The sequence below is a fragment of the Lutra lutra genome, chromosome 8 (genome assembly GCF_902655055.1).
Source record: "Lutra lutra chromosome 8, mLutLut1.2, whole genome shotgun sequence".
Lineage (NCBI taxonomy): Eukaryota > Metazoa > Chordata > Mammalia > Carnivora > Mustelidae > Lutra > Lutra lutra.
The window spans coordinates 86,997,235-87,015,629 of NC_062285.1; the positions used below are offsets into that span (position 1 = coordinate 86,997,235).

At 33.3% G+C, this 18,395-nt stretch overlaps 1 protein-coding gene and 1 non-coding gene across 6 annotated transcripts in view; one reads left to right on the top strand and one right to left on the bottom strand.

The window, feature by feature from the left end:
- Positions 1-18,395, bottom strand: part of ATF7IP (activating transcription factor 7 interacting protein) — a 124,164-nt gene that overhangs the window by 72,830 nt on the left and 32,939 nt on the right. The window contains exon 1 of one of the 5 annotated variants that reach the window (XM_047743095.1): positions 736-835. The exons of the other annotated variants lie outside the window; for them this stretch is intronic. The gene's annotated coding sequence lies outside the window, so the exon portion shown is untranslated. Of the gene's footprint in view, positions 1-735; positions 836-18,395 lie in introns of those variants that run through there. 5 annotated transcript variants of the gene reach the window in all.
- Positions 16,793-16,914, top strand: LOC125108130 (small nucleolar RNA SNORA40). Its single transcript, XR_007129809.1, has one exon. It is a non-coding gene; the product is annotated as a small nucleolar RNA SNORA40 (small nucleolar RNA).

Here is an 18,395-nt window from a genome sequence, read left to right on the forward strand (position 1 = left end):
TACACACTCTCTCTCTCTGACAAATACATAAACAAAATCTAAAAAAAAAAAAAAAGAACATAATTCTGCAGACAGAAACATGGATTCGAATTCCAGCTCTCCCATGTATTTTACCATGTAACACGGCAAGTTTCCTAACATTAGTTTCAGCTATCTTAAAAAGGGAGTCATTGTCAGTATCTGCCACAGAAGTTGTAGTCATGATTAAATGAGATTCTACACATTAAGGACTCAGAACCTAGGAAACACTCAATAACGTTATCGTAATTGTCTATGTATATTAAAATGTTTTTAGAAACAAATTAGAGAATCTGAGATAAACTTCTCTTTACTTCTGGCATTTTGTAAATAAGTTAGAAAATCCAACATGCAAACATCACAGTTAAAGTTAAACTGCCACCACCAAATAACATTTAAGAAAAAGAAATATTAGCTATGCAAGCTGGTTTTACCCATTAAATTGCCATTCAACTCAGTAATAATAAAGTAGTGTACAAAGAATTACAAAATAACTACCATCTATACCCACAAGGGAGCACACTACAGCCATTTACCACATTTTTAAAGGGTTCTAAGTATAATGAAAAACAGACAAAGCCTAAGGAAGTAACATGAACCAGTTCAAACTAGTTCAGCCATATCTGAGCAAACCAATCAGCAGTAACTTTTTAAAAATCTGTTTTGCATAAGGAAAGTATATTTAAGAAAGATACACATTAGAAAAGGGTGTTTTACCTGCAAACAAGTCTCCATGGCTGTACTACCGGAACAATACATTTCTAAGATTCATTTTAAATATGTCATCTGGAACTGAGATGTCATTCACAAAACTATTCTACAAAAGAAAAACTACTTTTTTAGGTTGCAACACTAGCATCATGAAGCTTTCGTATGACTGTAATTCATTTTCACAGGAAGAAGTATTTATATTTTACAGTAGAAAATGTCTGCCATATCTAGAAGTAAATGTATAAAACGTGATGAACTTTCTCTAGAAAATATTTTTCCATGAAGAAGATAGTCAAAAAACTGTTTTTAGGTCCCTATTCTATATATTCAGATTCAAGAACTCTGAGACAATACCATCACTAACAAAATCTTTTTCTACAGTATTAAAAAGGGTTTTTCACCTTTACCATAGGAATTTATATTTAAATAACCAAGAAGGTTATGTTACCTGCAAATAAGAATCTATAGCTTAGAATTTTTTTTCAAATTTTAGGTAAATTATTTTTAAGGAAAGCCCAATGAACCTCTTAAGTGAAAACATTATTTGCTTCTCTGCTTCATCCTCCCCCCTCCACCTACAATTTTTATTCTTTTTTCTAGCAAAGAGATGATAGCTATGAAACAACAAAGGGAAGTATTACCAAAGCTGTAATGTCTTAGCCTACAATCTGCCTGCTCAAAAAGCTCAAGAATTTAAGTGGCTGTTCAAGAGCTGCTCACAAACTCCGCCAATCAGTAGCCAGCATTCTGATTCCTGCCCAGCAACAGGAGACAGACAATAAGGTCAGAGAAACATAGTTAAAACCTGGATCCGCAATACATAAGTGAGGTTCTTTGTCTAATATAAGTAATCTAGAACATAAATGCATAAAACCTAAATCCATATGATACACATTTACTATATCACATAAATAAATAAATAAATAAAAATGTACATCTTTTATGCTATTTCAATTTATCTTCCTTTAAATATCCATGAATGTTTCCAGAAATATAAATCAATTCCCTAACTGGAGAATGAGTCAAACATGGACAATACATAGTAAGAATACACTTCTCTCCCCATGGGTAAGAATTTGCAAAAGTCAAATGTAAATTTCTTTTTTTAAAAATCCACAATGCTTAACATTTATAAAACATGTATAACTAAAAATTCAGCAATACCTTAAATCCAAATAATAAGATTATTTTCATACCCACCTATCACTATTGTTATAGATTTCTGATTCCAAAAATTAATAGTATTCTAGACCCAAAGGTTTATTACAGATGGAATCATAGTGTTTTGTTGTCTACTGCACCAAACTGACTTAGTTTGATTCATCTAATGAAATTAAAATGCCTAACTCTTGACAATCTATATTAGTGTTGTAAGTACAATTATTATATCTTTTTTTCCCTAACTGCCTTTCGCAGCAGGGTTATGAGCTCTCCCCTTTTGAAGCAGTAAAGCAAATGTGTGTATTAAAACAGTAAATATTCCTGTAAATTGAAGGGAGATTTTTCCTATACTACATCATTTTACAGTCCTTTAAACATAAAATTATTTTTTAAAAAGTAGGAAATCTGTGACCTTAGTATGTTTTTCTCAAATTCACTACCTATCAGATTTTTAGTAAACAAGTTTTAAAAATAAACCTCATTTTCTTCTCCTTCAGTTACAGATGAACCTTGTAATTTTTCAAACATACCCAAGAGGGAGCTTGCTGCAGACATACTCTTAGTTTATATAATCTCCCCATAGGAAAAATAAATCAGCAGCTGCTTCAGTGCTTCGTCCTGTGAGAGAACTGAAATTCACTGTCTGATTGGCTCAAAGCTGTAGTCGTCTAAAACCAATCAGACCTCAGCATCACAAACCTTGCCCAGCAACAAGGGAAGCAGATGAGGGCAAGTACTCTACCAAGAATCCAAACAGTGTTAAAATAAAGGTGAAGGATTATACTGAAATATATTTGATGAAACAAACATACTCACAATGTCCTCCCAGATTTACAGTTTGAGTAAGTCTACTGCAGGGTTTCTCTGATAAATAAACAAGGGTCTGTACTAGTATTTTCCAAAAACAGTGAACAAAACAGAAAGTACCTGGATGGTTAAATCAAAACATACGCAGACACACACAAACACTATCCTAATTCAAAGCTGTGGACACTTGATGAAGTGTATTTAAAAATGAAACTTAGCACAAACTTGCAAAATATGAAGCAAAGCCCTTTCAGTGGACTTGACATTTCTATCTTTGACACAACCACTCCAAATACATTCATACTGTTAACTGGCATTAGTATCACATTATTCTGAATAATGGGATGCTGGAAATAATTTTTATTCAAATTTGAATTTTCATTAAATGGCTTAAATATCATCCAATAGGACTGACTAATAATAGCTTACTCTAAGTAATCACTTTATGCTCACAATTCCTAGCCTCTTTAGAAACACAACTCTGCTACTTGATTCTTTAAGAACCCATTCCTCATTGAGAAGTGTGATTTTATTTCACACACCCAAATTTTACTTGAGAATTCTGTAACAGCCCTGAAAAGAAAATGATGAATATGCAGTGTGTTACACAATAAATATTTAAATCTGCTTTACTATTCACTACCCATTAACGAGACTGGTAAACCTGATAATGCAATGGTCCAGCCACTTTGATACTTATCTGCACAAATTTAGTGTAAAGACTTCCTAAATTTTTCTTAAATACTGGATACATCTCTGTTAATAATTGTTTTTCTAAAACTTCAGTAAAACATAATCACTACTCTACTTGTTTAAAATCCCACAAAGATTTTCATCATGTTTCCCTATTTTCTTGCTTTCTATAGGTTTTCTCTCCCAGTCACTCATAAAGCACCCAACAATATTTACTTTAGGATCCAGAATCCCCTGTAGTATAATTCTTCAGTTCTACTAATCTTATCATTCTTCTCCCAATTGCATAAATACACCTTCAAGAGCTATCCCATCATCTTTAAAAATATATCAATTGGTGAAATCTGTTATCTAACACTCATTCAGTAAAGTATTAAGTGATCATAATATTTGACACCTCAATAAAGAATTCCTTCTACCTGTCATGAACCTACAGATACCAGCTGCAGTATCAAAATGAACTATCTCCAAACTAAATTTTAAAAAAATAATCAACAAAGGAAACAGGGAGTTTTGCTTTACCAACAATTCCTTGGACAAAGTAGGATCAAATCATGCTCTTGCAATTTTGGTTACATCAAAACCAGAATGGTCACTACAGTTTAACTTACTACATTCATTGCTAAGTTTTGATAAATTCTAGGGTAGTCTACATGAAAAAACGCAAGATGCCCTAAAAATCACTTTTCCAAGTGAATTTTTGGGATCATTCTGTTACATAGGAAAATTAAAACTATTTAACATGATCCAACAAATGCAATTTTAGATATATTTATCAAATTACACCCCCTTAGAAAATTAGCCCATTATCTTATTCATCAGGGCCCTAACCACTAGCTTGGACCCCTCACCAAACTCTACCACCTATGCAGGTAATAGTGAAGTTACAGAAGCCCATGTCTTAATTTTTTCGAGAATTTAAACCAGTAGTACAAACGTATTTTTCGCAGTTTGCCTGGGTGAATTAAAACACCCAGAATGATTTATAGCAAGTTGAAAGATGTAAATCCTTCAAATGCCAGGAAACAGCTCTAACTTTTCTTAGTGACCCAACGTAACAAGAAAGTGAAAGTTTACTTTCTGTTTATTAGCTAGCTTTCACTAAATAATACTGGGGCAGCAACTCTCATCCTCAAAATCTTACTGGCTAGTAACATTCTTCTTTCTAGGTCATAGGCTAAAGGAGCAGCACCCTCACTGCAAATCTAGGTCTTATGGCAGAGGGAAAAGAGCACAATGACAGAACCATGTAATATACTAGGGTTTTAAAGCTATCTCTTACACACAATATACACCAGTTTCACTCACAGTCTACTGGTTAAAGCCACATTAGACATTAGGGGGTGGAGAAGTAAAAAACAGTTACTGAAAAACACTTCATGTCACTGGGCAGAAGGTATAAATACGTAGTCTTCTTGCAAGAAAAAAGAATAATGGTGAAATCTACCACACTTTAAAAATACGTAATTATAAAAAGTTTGACCTACCAAGGATTTATAAACTAACAAAACTAGGTCTATTCAATGTCTGTTCCAATATTAGTGTAAGTCGACATACGATAAATCACCCTAACACTCTAGATTTCATCTCAAGTGTAAAACTGAGGAGATCAGACCAGATGCTTGCTAAATTCCATTGTAGCCCGAAGTTTATATTATTTTACAAATGTCTAGCCAATTAATTTTCTTTTATAATTCAATTTTCATTATAAAATACTGTTAACATGCAAAATATAACAACCAAAACAATTAGAAATAAAAAACAAAGCCTTCTGTGTAACACTACCAGACAGCACGCTCCTCCTTCTCCATCCCCAACTCCTTAACACAAAATTAAGCATAATCTGAATTTGATGTTTATTATTTTTAGGCATGCCTTGTATTTTTTATTACAAATTCCCCTTTTCGTTAACTGAACAACATACTTGAAAGGGAGAAAAAGACACTGACACTTATCAAGGGGCACTTATATGTCAGACACTATACCAAGTCATATTCTTTTCTCATTTATTTGACAACTTACATCAGTTCATGTTTACATATGATCTGAATGAAAACATCAATGACCATGCTGCTATCAGGCATTTCTTTACACGGTAATTTTATCTTGGTAAGGTCAACCAGACACCCAATTCAGTAAAAAGATGTTTTCATTAGCCTTGATTGCCCTTCTTATACACTTCATCCTTTAAATTTCACTACCACGGGTGTTCTGTTTTCTCAGAATGTTAAGCAATAAGTAACCAACAGATAATCTCTGAATAACACAGGTGTGAACTGCATGGGTCCACTTATATGCAAATATTTTAGAGTATAGTACTGTAAATTTATTTTCTTTTCCTTATGATTTTCTTAATAATATTTCCTTTTCCCTAGCTATACCATGAAAATCTAGTATATGATAAACATAACATATAAAATATGTGCTAACTTATGTTATCAGAAACTGTTTATGTTATCAGAAAAGCTTCCAGTCAACAGCAGACTATTAGTAGTTAAGTTTTGGGGAAGTCAAAAGTTATATGCAAATTTTTTACTGCATTAGGGATGGGTGCCCTATCAACCACATTGTTCAAGAGTAAAGTATATATGGTATTTGCCACAATTTTCGTCTATTTCAAAATGGAGAAATCATTCAATATAATCCTAAATTATATTGTAATTGCACAGAGTAAATGCAATCTGATCGTAGACTCTTAATTTTACCCAACCTGCAGACTAGTTCATACATTAGCCACAACAATACTACCAGCAGGATACTAAATATTCAATTATCTTCTAAAAGTAACTTACCCATAAGTCATCCTAGCAAATTCACTCAACAAACTATAAGAGAATTTCCTCAGCCTTATAAAAGGAATTTAGAAAAAGCCCAAACCTAACATCATACTTAACAGTGAAAGACAGAAACCTTTTGCCCAAAGATCAGAACAAGACAAAAATCCCTGCTCTTACCACTCCTACTCAGCATTGACTAGAGGCAATTAGGCAGGAAAATGAAATAAAGGCATCTAACTTGCAAAGAACAAAGTAAAGCTATCTCTATTTTGAATGACAAAATCTTGTATAGGGAAAACTGAAAGAACACAGTAAATGAGTTTAGGAGGTTGCAACATACAAGACCAATATATAAAATCTACTGAATTTCTATACAGATGCAATGAATAATTCAAAAGTGAAATTTAAAGAATAATTCTTTTTATAATAGCATCAAAAAGTAACAAACTTAACAAAAAGAAGTGCAAAACTTCATTCTCTGAAAAACTATAAGACACTGTAGAGGAAATTAAAGAAGACCTAAATAAACACAAAGACAATGCATATGCATACTCCTTAATCAAAAGGCTTGATATTAAGATGCCAAAATTCAAAATTGATCTATTGATTCAAGGTAATCCCTATTAAAATTCCAGCTTTCTTCTTTGCAGAAACTGACAAACTGATCCTAAAATTCATATGGAAATGCGACCCAAAATAGCCAAAACAACATTGAAAAACTCATTCTTTGTATTTTCAAATCCTACTACAAAGCTACAGTAATCCTGTCGGTGAGACACTGCTTGCAAAAAGGACAGACATATAAATCAACAGAATAGATCCCTCAGTCAAGAAATAAATCCTCGTATTTATTTGTAGTCGACTAATATTTGACAAGGGTGCCAAGAGCATTCAATGAAGAAAGAATAGGATTTTCAACAACTACTACTGGGGACTACTAGATAGCCACAGGCAAAAGAATGAATTCAGACCCATCTTCTCATATCATATATAAAAATTAACCTCGAACGGCTCAAAGACCTGAATTTGAGAGCTGAAAGTTTTAAATCTTAAAAGAAAACATAGATATAAATCTTAGCATAGGCAATAGTTTCTTATATATGACCCAAAGAAAACAAGCAATGAAAGAAAAAAAAAAAGATTAACTGGACTTCCATTAAAACTTAAAAACTTTTATGTTGCAAATGACACATCAAGAAAGTGAAACAACTCACACAATGGGAGGAAATACCTGCAAATAATGTACCTTATAAGAGACTTGTACCTACTAGAACATACAAAAACTGTTACAACTCACTAATAAAAATATAAATGACCCAATTTAACAATAAGCAAAGTACCTGATATTTCTCCAAGATATACCAATAAAAAATAAACATGAAAAGATGCTTATCATTAGTCCTCAAAGTAATGCAAATCAAAACCACAATGAAATAACACCAACATCAAGATGACTGTGACCAAAGAGAGAATATAACAAGTGTTAGCAATGATGTAGAGAAATTAGAAACTTCATACAATGCTGGTGGAACTGTAAAATGAAGCAACTGCTTCGGAAAAGTCTGGCAGTTCCTCAACATGTTAAACATGGAGTTGGCATAAGATCCAGCAATTCCACTCCTAGCTATATACCCAAAAGAAATAAAAACATATATCCACAAAAAAACCCTGTAAACTAATGTTCACAGAAACACTATTCATAATACCGAAAAGTGACCATTCATAATAACCAAAATAACCCAAATGTTCAATGACTGATAGATGTGGTCTATCCATACAATGGAATATTATTTGGCTATAAAACAAATGAAGTACTGATAAATGTTACAGTATGAATGAACCTTGAAAATATGCTGAGTAAAAGAAGCCTGTCAAGCCTGCCTCTCTGCCTACTTGTGATCTACCTGTCAAATAAATAAATAAAAATCTTTAAAAAAAAAAAAAAAAAAAAAAAAGAAGCCTGTCACAAAAGGCTACATATTGAATGTTTCCATTTATATGAAATGTCCAGAATAGGCAAACCTATAAAGACAGAAAGCACATTAGTGGTTGCCGAGGGTTGGGGAATTGGGGAGGAAATGAAAACTGTCTGCTAAAGGGTACAAGGTTTCTTTATAAGACAATAAAATTTTTCTAAAATTAATTGTGGTAACAGATGCAAATTCTGAAAGTAATTTTTTAAGAATTTATTTATTTAGGGGCTCCTGGGTGGCCATTAGGTCGTTAAGGCAGTCATTAAGCCTCTGCCTTTGGCTCAGGTCATGATACTGGGTCCTGGGATGGAGCCCCACATGGGGCTCCCTGCTCAATAGGCAGCCTACTTCCCCCTCCCCTCCCTGCTCATGTTGTCTCCCACTGTCTCTGTGTGTCTCTCAAATAAGTAATAAAATGTTTTTTTTTTAAGATTTATTAAAAAAGGAAGATTTGGGGGGTGCCTGGGTGGCTCAGTTGGTTAGGCAACTGCCTTCAGGTCAAGTCATGATCCTGGAGTCTTGGGATTGAGTCCCCACATCAGGTTCCCTGCTCGGCAGGGAGTCTGCTTCTCCCCTCTCATGCTCGCTTGTTCTCTCTCTTATTCTCTCTCTCAAATAAATACATAAAATCTTTTAAAAAATTTATTTGAAAGAAAGAAAAAAAGAGCACATGCACAAGTGGGGAAAGGGGCAATGGAAGAGGGAGAGCATCTCAAGCAAACTCCGTTATGATGTGTGGAGCGCTCCAACCCATGAGTCTGAGATCATGATGTAAGCCAAAATCAAGAATCCAACACCCAACCAACTGAGCCACACAGGCACCCCAACTATGTAAACCACTGGGTTGTATAAATAGGTGAATTGTATGGTATATGAATTATATCTCAAACCTGTTGTTTAAAAAAAGAAATAGCAGAACTATAATTAATTTTTTGTCATTGTTTGTTTTTTAGGTTTTTTTTTTATTACCTCACCTTCCTCTAGTAGGTCACGCTTTCAACACAGACAAAACAATACCAAGAGAACTGAATGTTGGGTTATACTTTAGGGAGTTTACATTTCTGGGCCAAGAAGTTTATCTACAATCATACCAGGGATGAAAGGCAATATACATAAAATAATGGCAGCCTTATTCTCCTGTGCTAAGCTTAAATAAACCAGTTATTCTTTCTCTGTCCTAAATGGAACAACTCTGTAGTATGCTTATCTCATAGGATGATAATAATGCACCTGAGATACTCATATATCGTAGTAAATAAATAAATAAAGATTTATCAGCCAAAAAAATCAAACAGTATCAAGTATGATGCAAATAAACACTCCATGTATGTATATATTAATAAAGTCTTCTACACATGGAAAGTTAACAAAAGAATTAGAAAGTCTTAAGTAAAACAAGCATTTGCTTCTACTACAAACTGGCACTATAACCAAAGAACCTTATATGTAATAAGCGTTGATAGATTTGTTTTAAAATGAGGTATACTTAGTGAACTTTAGTGAACTTTCTAGAATTACATAAAGTTTTGTCACATTTCATCACCACTGTCTTTATTCAAAATGATGGTCTTGCATTACTGCATTTTCCAATACTTTCATGCACCTTTTTAGAATTAACTATTAAAATGGACTATAATATCTGTATTTATATACTGTTTAACAAAACACTTTGGCACATCTCATGTGTTCAGTATAAGATTAAAACATTTTAAGTGTCCACAACTCTGTGGTCAGAAAACATTTTTAAAAATGCTGGCATCGTTACAATGTGCATCAGAGGTAATTTAACAAAAGAATGAAAAATAAAGTATTCTGATACAGTATTAATAAGGATATAGTGTCTGGCACATAGTATACACTTAGTAAATACTGGCTAAAAGAATGAACTATATACATATAAGTAATAACTAAAATAATTCTAAAAACTAAATTACAGGGCGTCTGGGTGGCTCAGTCCGTTAAGCGTCTGCCTTTGGCTCAGGTCATGATCCCAGTGTACTGGAATCAAGCCCCCGTATCAAGCTCCCTGCTCAGCGGGGAGTCTGCTTCTCCCTCTACCTCTCCCTACTTGTTCTTCTTCTCTCAAGTTTGCTATCTAAAATAAATAAATAAAACTAAGGGGAAAAAATTAATTACCCTTTTAGGAAGCAAAGATAGCAACCTACAATATTTTTGACAGAACTGTAAACTAACATGCCAGCAAGTTCACAGACAGAAGGTGTACATACAGAGGACAACCTTTCTTTGGGGACTCAGGATGCTTATTTACTAACAAAAATTAACAATATTACCCACTTACACATTGCTACCTCAGAAAGAGTGCAATACATAGCATTATTAAAATTAATCAAATCTGACATGAGGCCTTTTTGAAGCCTTATAAAATTTGTTTAGTTTGATTACATATTTCAAAAAATATCATTTTGAAAGAAATTTATTTTTGCTTATTACCATACAATGACAACCTTCTCTAAAATAATGCACATACCCAAAGGGAGCCCACTGCAGCCATCTTATCAGTTCTCTCATAGCAACAGAAACGGAAATACAGTTTGCATAGTCACTGTGGTTGGCTAGAGAAAGCAGGTTCACGTAACCAGTCAGAAAGCCAGAAATTGGACAACCATAAAAGGAGAAATTTGAAATCTGCCTGGCAACAGCCTAAAAATAGAATACACTAGTATAAATCCCAGAATAGATGTGACTGTAAGAGCAAAACTACCAGCATAAACTTTATTTTCTTGGGGGAAAAGATGTGTCTTGCATTTCATCATCTAAAATACTAACTTGGCATCTTTTTTTACTAGATGGCAATTAAAGAAAAAATAAACACTAAACTATGGGCCACTTCAAATTACATGTCACTGTTCATATTATTTTATTTACATATATGTATTTGTGTGTGTGTATATATACATACATGTTTAAGCACTTTCCTTCTTTAGGAAAATGATGAGGCATTTTAATCACAGCTTTAAAACATTCAAAGGTCTATAAAATCTATCCAAGTCTGAACAGCACTGCATTTTTTTTTCCTATCACTTATTCCTGAAATAATTTGGGAATCTGAGTTATAGGTAAAAGGCATTTACTCTGTATTAAAAATACAAAGATTAAATAATTTATCAAAGCAGAACTCTTTTTTTTTTAAGATTTTTATTTATTTATTTATTTATTTATTTGACAGACAGATCACAAGTAGGCAGAGAGGCAGGCAGAGAGAGAGAGGAGGAAGCAGGCTCCCTGCTGAGCAGAGAGCCCGATGCAGGACTCGATCCCAGGACCCTGAGATCATGACCTGAGCCAAAGGCAGAGGCTTTAATCCACTGAGCCACCCAGGCGCCCTCAAAGCAGACCTCTAAGTAGAGCGGGGATTATGCCTTATTCTTTTTTAAAACAAACTTGTTCAAACATATAGCAGTACCTTTCATATAGTAGGCATTCAGTGTTTTTCTTAAATTAATAAAAACCAATTATCTTATTGTTCCTGTCAAGTAAACATTAAATTAACATGTGTTATTTTTGATTTTTCAATTTTGCCTAAATGGGATAATGCTAAATTTGACAATGTCTTAACATTTCTTACTGTTATTCCAGATAACAAAACCTATTTCATCATTCTAAACCTTCTAACCTAATAGTGCTAATATACATGTTTCTTTGTACATTACAAATTTACTCTGTAGTACATTTTAATTTCTAAAGATCACAAACAACATGCAGTCTAATGCAGTAACTACAAAGACTGCTACTGGCTAGTAAGAAATAACCATGTCATAAAAGGGGAGAGGGGAAAGTAAAATATCCTTTTAATCGAAACATTTAAAGATAGCTAGATTTTAAAATAAAGTTTGACCAAGCTTTTGAAAGCATAAATACTATTCTTTTAAACACTGGTCTAAGTGGAAAAGTAACTGAGCTTACTGACTTTTCTTACTGTTGTACTCATATGTGACTTGGATGTCCAAAATCTAACTACAACTATATTCACAGCTTCAAGATAATCTAAATCTTTTGTATACATAGATCTTGTTTACTTATCTGAACAAATAAACTATAATCCTCATCATAGTGGTAGTGTAGAAGAACGTAACAAATGGGTCAAATTTGGTATCAAGGCACTACAAGTGGGAAAAATTATTTTATAATTCTAGATACATAAATCAAATATTTTTAAAAAATTTTTGCAAAGATTTTATTTATTTATTTGACAGACAGAGATCACAAGTAGGCAGAGAGGCAGGCAGAGAGAGATGGGGGAGGCAGGCTTCCTGCTGAGCAGAGAGCCCGACGTGGGGCTCAATCCCAGGACCTTGGGATCATGACCTGAGCTGAAGGCAGAAGCCTTAACCCACTGAGCCACCCAAGAGCCCCTCAAATATCATTTTAAATATAAATCTCAGCACTTTTTATTTTCTTAAATATTACTTAAAGCAAATATAATACTTTTTCTAAAAGTGCACTAATACTTGCCAGTTTTATTTCAAGAGAACAGAAAAAGCATGATGTTTGAAGAACAATATTCAAAATAGCCATACATCTTATCATATACAAATCTGAATGGAGGGCGGGTACTGAATAATCAATGACACTTCAGTGTTAATTAGTACAGCAACTAAAATGCCCTGGAGAAGTTTAGACAGTTCCAGAAACTTTACCTTTCACTTCTCCATTCTCTTCTCCTTCTCTTGGCCCTCTCCCTCAAGAACTCATAGGAGTTTAAAATGTCAGCTGAGAGCCAGATGTTCTGGGGCTCTAGCCTATGTGTACAAAAGTGTAGTTTTAATAACAAACATAACTAAAGGTAGAATCCTAATTTTTCAAATCCTTAGGCAAACTCAAATTCCTCTTTGTACTTACTATTTTTCTTTTCTATTGCAAAGCAATATTGTTGGTATGTCATCCCTCCTTGCAGATTTAATTAGAATTATATTTACCACAACTTTTTTGGCTGACCACAAAAAAAATCAAAACTCTATCTTTAAAAATCTACCCTCCTTCAAAAAAATAAAGAAAGAAATTAAAAGTCTATCCTTCTTCAGTTAGAATTTAAGAAAAAAGTTATGCTTTTGAAGGCAAGATCTCTCCTGGGCATGCAAGTCAGAATGGACCAGCAACACCCTCATGGAGCAAACAAAGAAAAATTACATTCCATTCTAAAATTTTTCTCACTAATGATGCACAAAAATACAATCTATCTATTTCTAGCAAATACTGCTAAGAAGCTTACTTTCACAGGCTGGATTGTCAGAAGCTATTATCATGATGCAATTTAAGAAAATACATAGTTCCTTCATCCCAAATCATGAATTATCACTGTGTTTCATCTTTTAGAACATAAAAAAATCTGCAGAGATCAAACCAAAAAACACTACACTTTGGAAATTCCTTTAACCTTTCTCCTCCTAACCATCATAGCAAATGAACCAATGTTCTCTCTGATTGACTCATGACCACAAATACACTGAGATCTCATCTTCTTCTGTTCTCACCCACCTGTTCCTACTGGTTGTGCTTGTTACTGAATTCAGTTGTACATTTTTACTGTAAGTTATAGAATATAATTGAATTTTTTTGAATTTTGTGTAAATTAATGAAATATGAGTGCAAAAAAAAAAGCTGCTAGATACACATCAATAAGAGAGACTGATGCAGAAAAAAAAAGCATGTCAGGGGACTATTGGTTTAGATAAATCATTTAATAACACTTTGGGTCTAAAGTTTTCCATCTGGAATAAATAGAAATTAAATTAGAAGACCTGAAAGGATCCTTTAAGTTTTGATTCTTAAATAAAATTTTAATAAATTCCACTCCAAAATGTACTATTTTAATGAGAAATTATAAAAGTTGATTGGGTTTTTTCATGTTTTCAATATTCATCAAATACCTACATGGTCACTATTATAACTTTTAAGATACTCTAAAGAAATAGTGTGACTAAAAGTACAAAACATCCTGTAAGATTAAATTGTTACCTCATGGAGATTTTAATATAGATGTGGAAGAGAAATGAAGGCAGTAATACAATACATGGATATCTTTCTATATGAATGACCATGAAAATTAGGAGTTTTCCATTTTCCATTAACCATCATCTCTCCAAAACAGATTATTTTTAATAATCAAAATTGAGCTTTCAAATGTGTCATTATAAACAAAACCTCTACAGAACCCTTTTTAAGTTTTCCTGATAAAGTATGAACTTTTATAAACCAGATTGCTAAAAACTGACTCTGCATAAAGAATTGCCCAAATTCATCTGAGAGAGAAAAGAGTATGCCTTTCCTTACAATTTCAATTTCACTTCTGCTCATAACCCTATTTATAATTCAGTTACATCCACAAGACTTCACAAGTAGTTGCTAAGCAACAGGAACATGCTGAGTTCAGAGCCATTGAAATCTGGCTCTCTGCCACATGAAAATATTTAACAGAGCCTAGAGCCTCCAGAATTTACAAAATGAAGAAGAAAAGGAAAGAAAAGAAAAAAAAAGAAAAATTCCAAAGAGATACAATAATAAATAGAGTAAGCTACCAAACTCTTTTAAAAGAGTCACATATTCAGATCAAGGACTTCATTTTGGTATTTCCAAATATTTATTATATTTCTCCTTAAATATTTTACATCATGTTTTTAATGCTGAAATTCAGACTCTGAAGTTATTCTCTTGGGGAAGAGAAGAAATACAATTAGTTGTATCGCTGCTAAAGGCATAATAATTGGCTTAAAAAATATATTGTGCAAAGAATAGCCATGAAGAGACTAGAACAGTCTATGGGACATGACTGAGACTTTCTATGTTGGGTTTTAAGGCCAGGAGACAAGAAACTACACATTTTCTTCAAAGTCCTTTATCTTCCTATGCCTGGTTAACTACTGAAAGAAAAGATAATTTTTTTTTTACCCAAAACTGGAGTGTTTTCTAATTTTAAGCACCTGTAATAATTGAAAAAAAATAAGCATATATAAAAACTTATTCACAACTCAAAATGGTTACAAAAATTAACTCATTTTTCAACAGATATTGAAAAGGCATTGAATATGTTTTAACACTCATTCATTGATAAAAATAAAAATTAAGAACATAAAGATTGCTCCTTACACTGATAAAGGCTACTTCAAACCAATGGGAAACTTTATATTCAGTGGTAAAATACCACAGCTATTTCCATTCAAGGCAAAACCAAAAAGTGTGATAATATACTCAATACTGTCTAGAAATCCTACCAAAGCAGTAAGAGCTCAAACACAGTAAGATGATACAATGAAGAAAACATTTATTTGAGAATAGTAAGAAAAAGATATCTAGAAACATTAACATATATGAAAAAATTCAGTTATAAAAATATATAAAATATTAAAGCTATGTTGGACATAAGGCTTGATGTAGAAAAATATCAATTCTTCCTGGATGAAAATTATTAGAAGTAACTCTAGCCAAAATGTCACCTAGTTATTTTTATATCATAACAAACTTTTGAAATTAATCTGTAAAAAAAAAAAAAAAAAGGCAAAAACAGTAAGAAAACTGAAAGTCAAAAGTAAGGGAAAAAAATGCTTATCCTCTGAGATGTGAGAGGATATGACAAAGCAGTAATTAATGTCTTAAGTTATTTAGAGATGAGTACAATAAATTATCTAGAAGACAGAAACAAGCAATACAGTATCTGGTAGAAACAACATCACAAATTAACACGGATTAAGTGGATTTGAAATAAATGGTTAAAAATGGATCAAAATAGCAGTTGAGCATACCAGTACAACAGCAAACAGACTAGATGTGAAATAAAAACTTTCGAAGGTGCAGAAAGCATTACAAGTAACCACAAATTTTGAGAAATACTTGAAAACTAAAAAACACACTGATATGGAATTAGTATCCAGAATAAAAAAGAACACCTATTAGTGAATAAAAAGAATAAACAATTCAAAATAAAAATTAAAAAGCATAAACAGGGAATCACAAAACAAACAGAAAAAAAGTTCAACTTCACTAATAATCACATAAAGACTACTCAAAAAGAAGATACATTTTTACACATCTTACATTTTACAACTATTTAGTTAGCAATAATATACAGCAGTGAGTAGTCTCATACACAGCTAGTAAAATATCATTGCCATAACCATTTTTAAAGGCAAATGGGCAAAAACTGTGCACCACTTTGACACACCAAAGACATTCTGAGATATCTTAAGATACACTAACCTACTGGGGTAGCTGGATGGCTCCGTCAGTTAAGTGTCCAACTTTTTTTTTTTTTTAAGATTTTATTTATTTATTTGACAGAGGGAGAGAGGCAGGCAGATGGAGAAGGGGAAGCAGGCTCCCTGCTGAGCAGAGAGCCCAATGTGGGGCTCAATTCCCGGACCCTCAGACCATGACCCAAGCCAAAGACAGAGGCTCAACCCACTGAGCCACCCAGGCACCCCGAGGTGCCCAGCTCTTGATTTTAGCTCGGGTTATGATCTCAGGGTTGTGAGATCAAGCTCTGCACTGGGTGCAGAGTGTGCTTAAAATTCTCTCTTCTCCTCTCCTTCTGTCACTACACTGTTCTCTAAAAAATAAAAAGTTTTTTCAAAAAAGACAATTTACATTTTTAAAAAAGGAACATATAAGGATACCTACTGCTGCACCAAACAGCAAAAATACAAATTGTATTTGTTTAGTTTGTGGACAAAGACTTAAATAAGTGGGAAAAATAAATTCTTTTTTGTAATCCAGAATTCATTGTAAAAGTATGAGTTTTGATATAAATAAGAAGGAATATGATACCTAAAAAACATTAAAGTGACAAGAGCATTCATAAACATGGAGGTTGGCTCCAGGACTACAGAATTACTAAAAGCAGATTTAAGGGAAATCTCAGCTATATTGAATTAGTATTCTAATTTTAATGTTGACTTGAAACAAAGATGCCTCCTTTCTTTAGGCTTTTCAATTGAGAACACAATGTCTGGACTTAAAATTATTGGCATATCCCAACAATCTATACAATTTTAGGGTGTGATAGTTTAGGAGTGAATATGATTTGAACTTACTCATGTTCAAGGATGTCTGAAATTGAGAACCACACAGATCCTAAACATGGCCCTAAAGTAAACTGCTTAAAGAAGTTGGATCCCAAAAATTACAAGTGGGGAGTTTTTTAAGTATGATCATATTCAAGTGGAAACAAAGAAACCCATCCAAAAAACAAACAAACAAACAAACTGTGGAATGACTGACAGTGACAACTGTGGATTGAACAAAGGTTCTTTTTAAAAGGGCTATTTTGAGGATTATGATTCTGACTTCACAGAAACTAGGGAGACTGACATTGGAAGGAGTCAAATGTGAAATTCCTTAAATAACAATTTCTTGACTTTAAATTAAAAAAAAATACAGGCAAATATAACATCCATCACTAAGAAAATAGCTTTTAAAAAATACTGTGCATACTTAATAGCTTTGTGGCCCTGGGCATATTAATTAACCTCTCTGGGCCAGTTATATGGAGATAATAATAATATTTACCTCACTGAGCTATAGGACTGAGTTTAGGATTAAATGCATACATAAAGCATAAAGAAAAATGCCTGGGACATATGAAGTACTGTATGCTAACATTATTAGAAGAAAAGCAGTGGATCAGGACGCCTGGGTGGCTCGGTCGGTTGAGCGTCTGCCTTGGCTTGGGCCATGATCCAGGGGGTCCTGGGATGGAGCCCTGCATCAGGCTCCCTGCTGAACGGGGGGCCTGCTTCTCCCTCTGCTACCATTCCCCTTGCTTATGCGCTCTCAGTCTCTCTCTTTCTGACAAAATCTTTCAAAAAGGAAAAGAAAAGAAAAACAGTGGATCACAGGACTGTTACTAAGGATGGTAATTTAGGTGAAGCCTTTTTCCAAACTGGCAAAACAATACAAATAGAATAAACCTTTATTCTCTCTGTGAATTAAAAGACTAGCAACCTGGAAAACAAACAAACAAACAAACAAAACATACTGTGGAGAATCCTCACTAAAGAACACTAAAAGTTAAGAATGCAGATTTCTGTCATGTGCATGAATATAAAGTGTACAACAAAGCAGCTGCAGAATTCTTAATGCAAAAAGCTGAAGCCAGACATACCTTTTTGAATACTGGAACTATCATTTCCTAGCTAAGTTACCTGTTCAATAATATATCCCTTCTTTGCCTCAGTATCCTCAACTATGATACTAAAACTCTAACACTGCCTCTCCTCATACCACTTATCATTAAAATGTCACA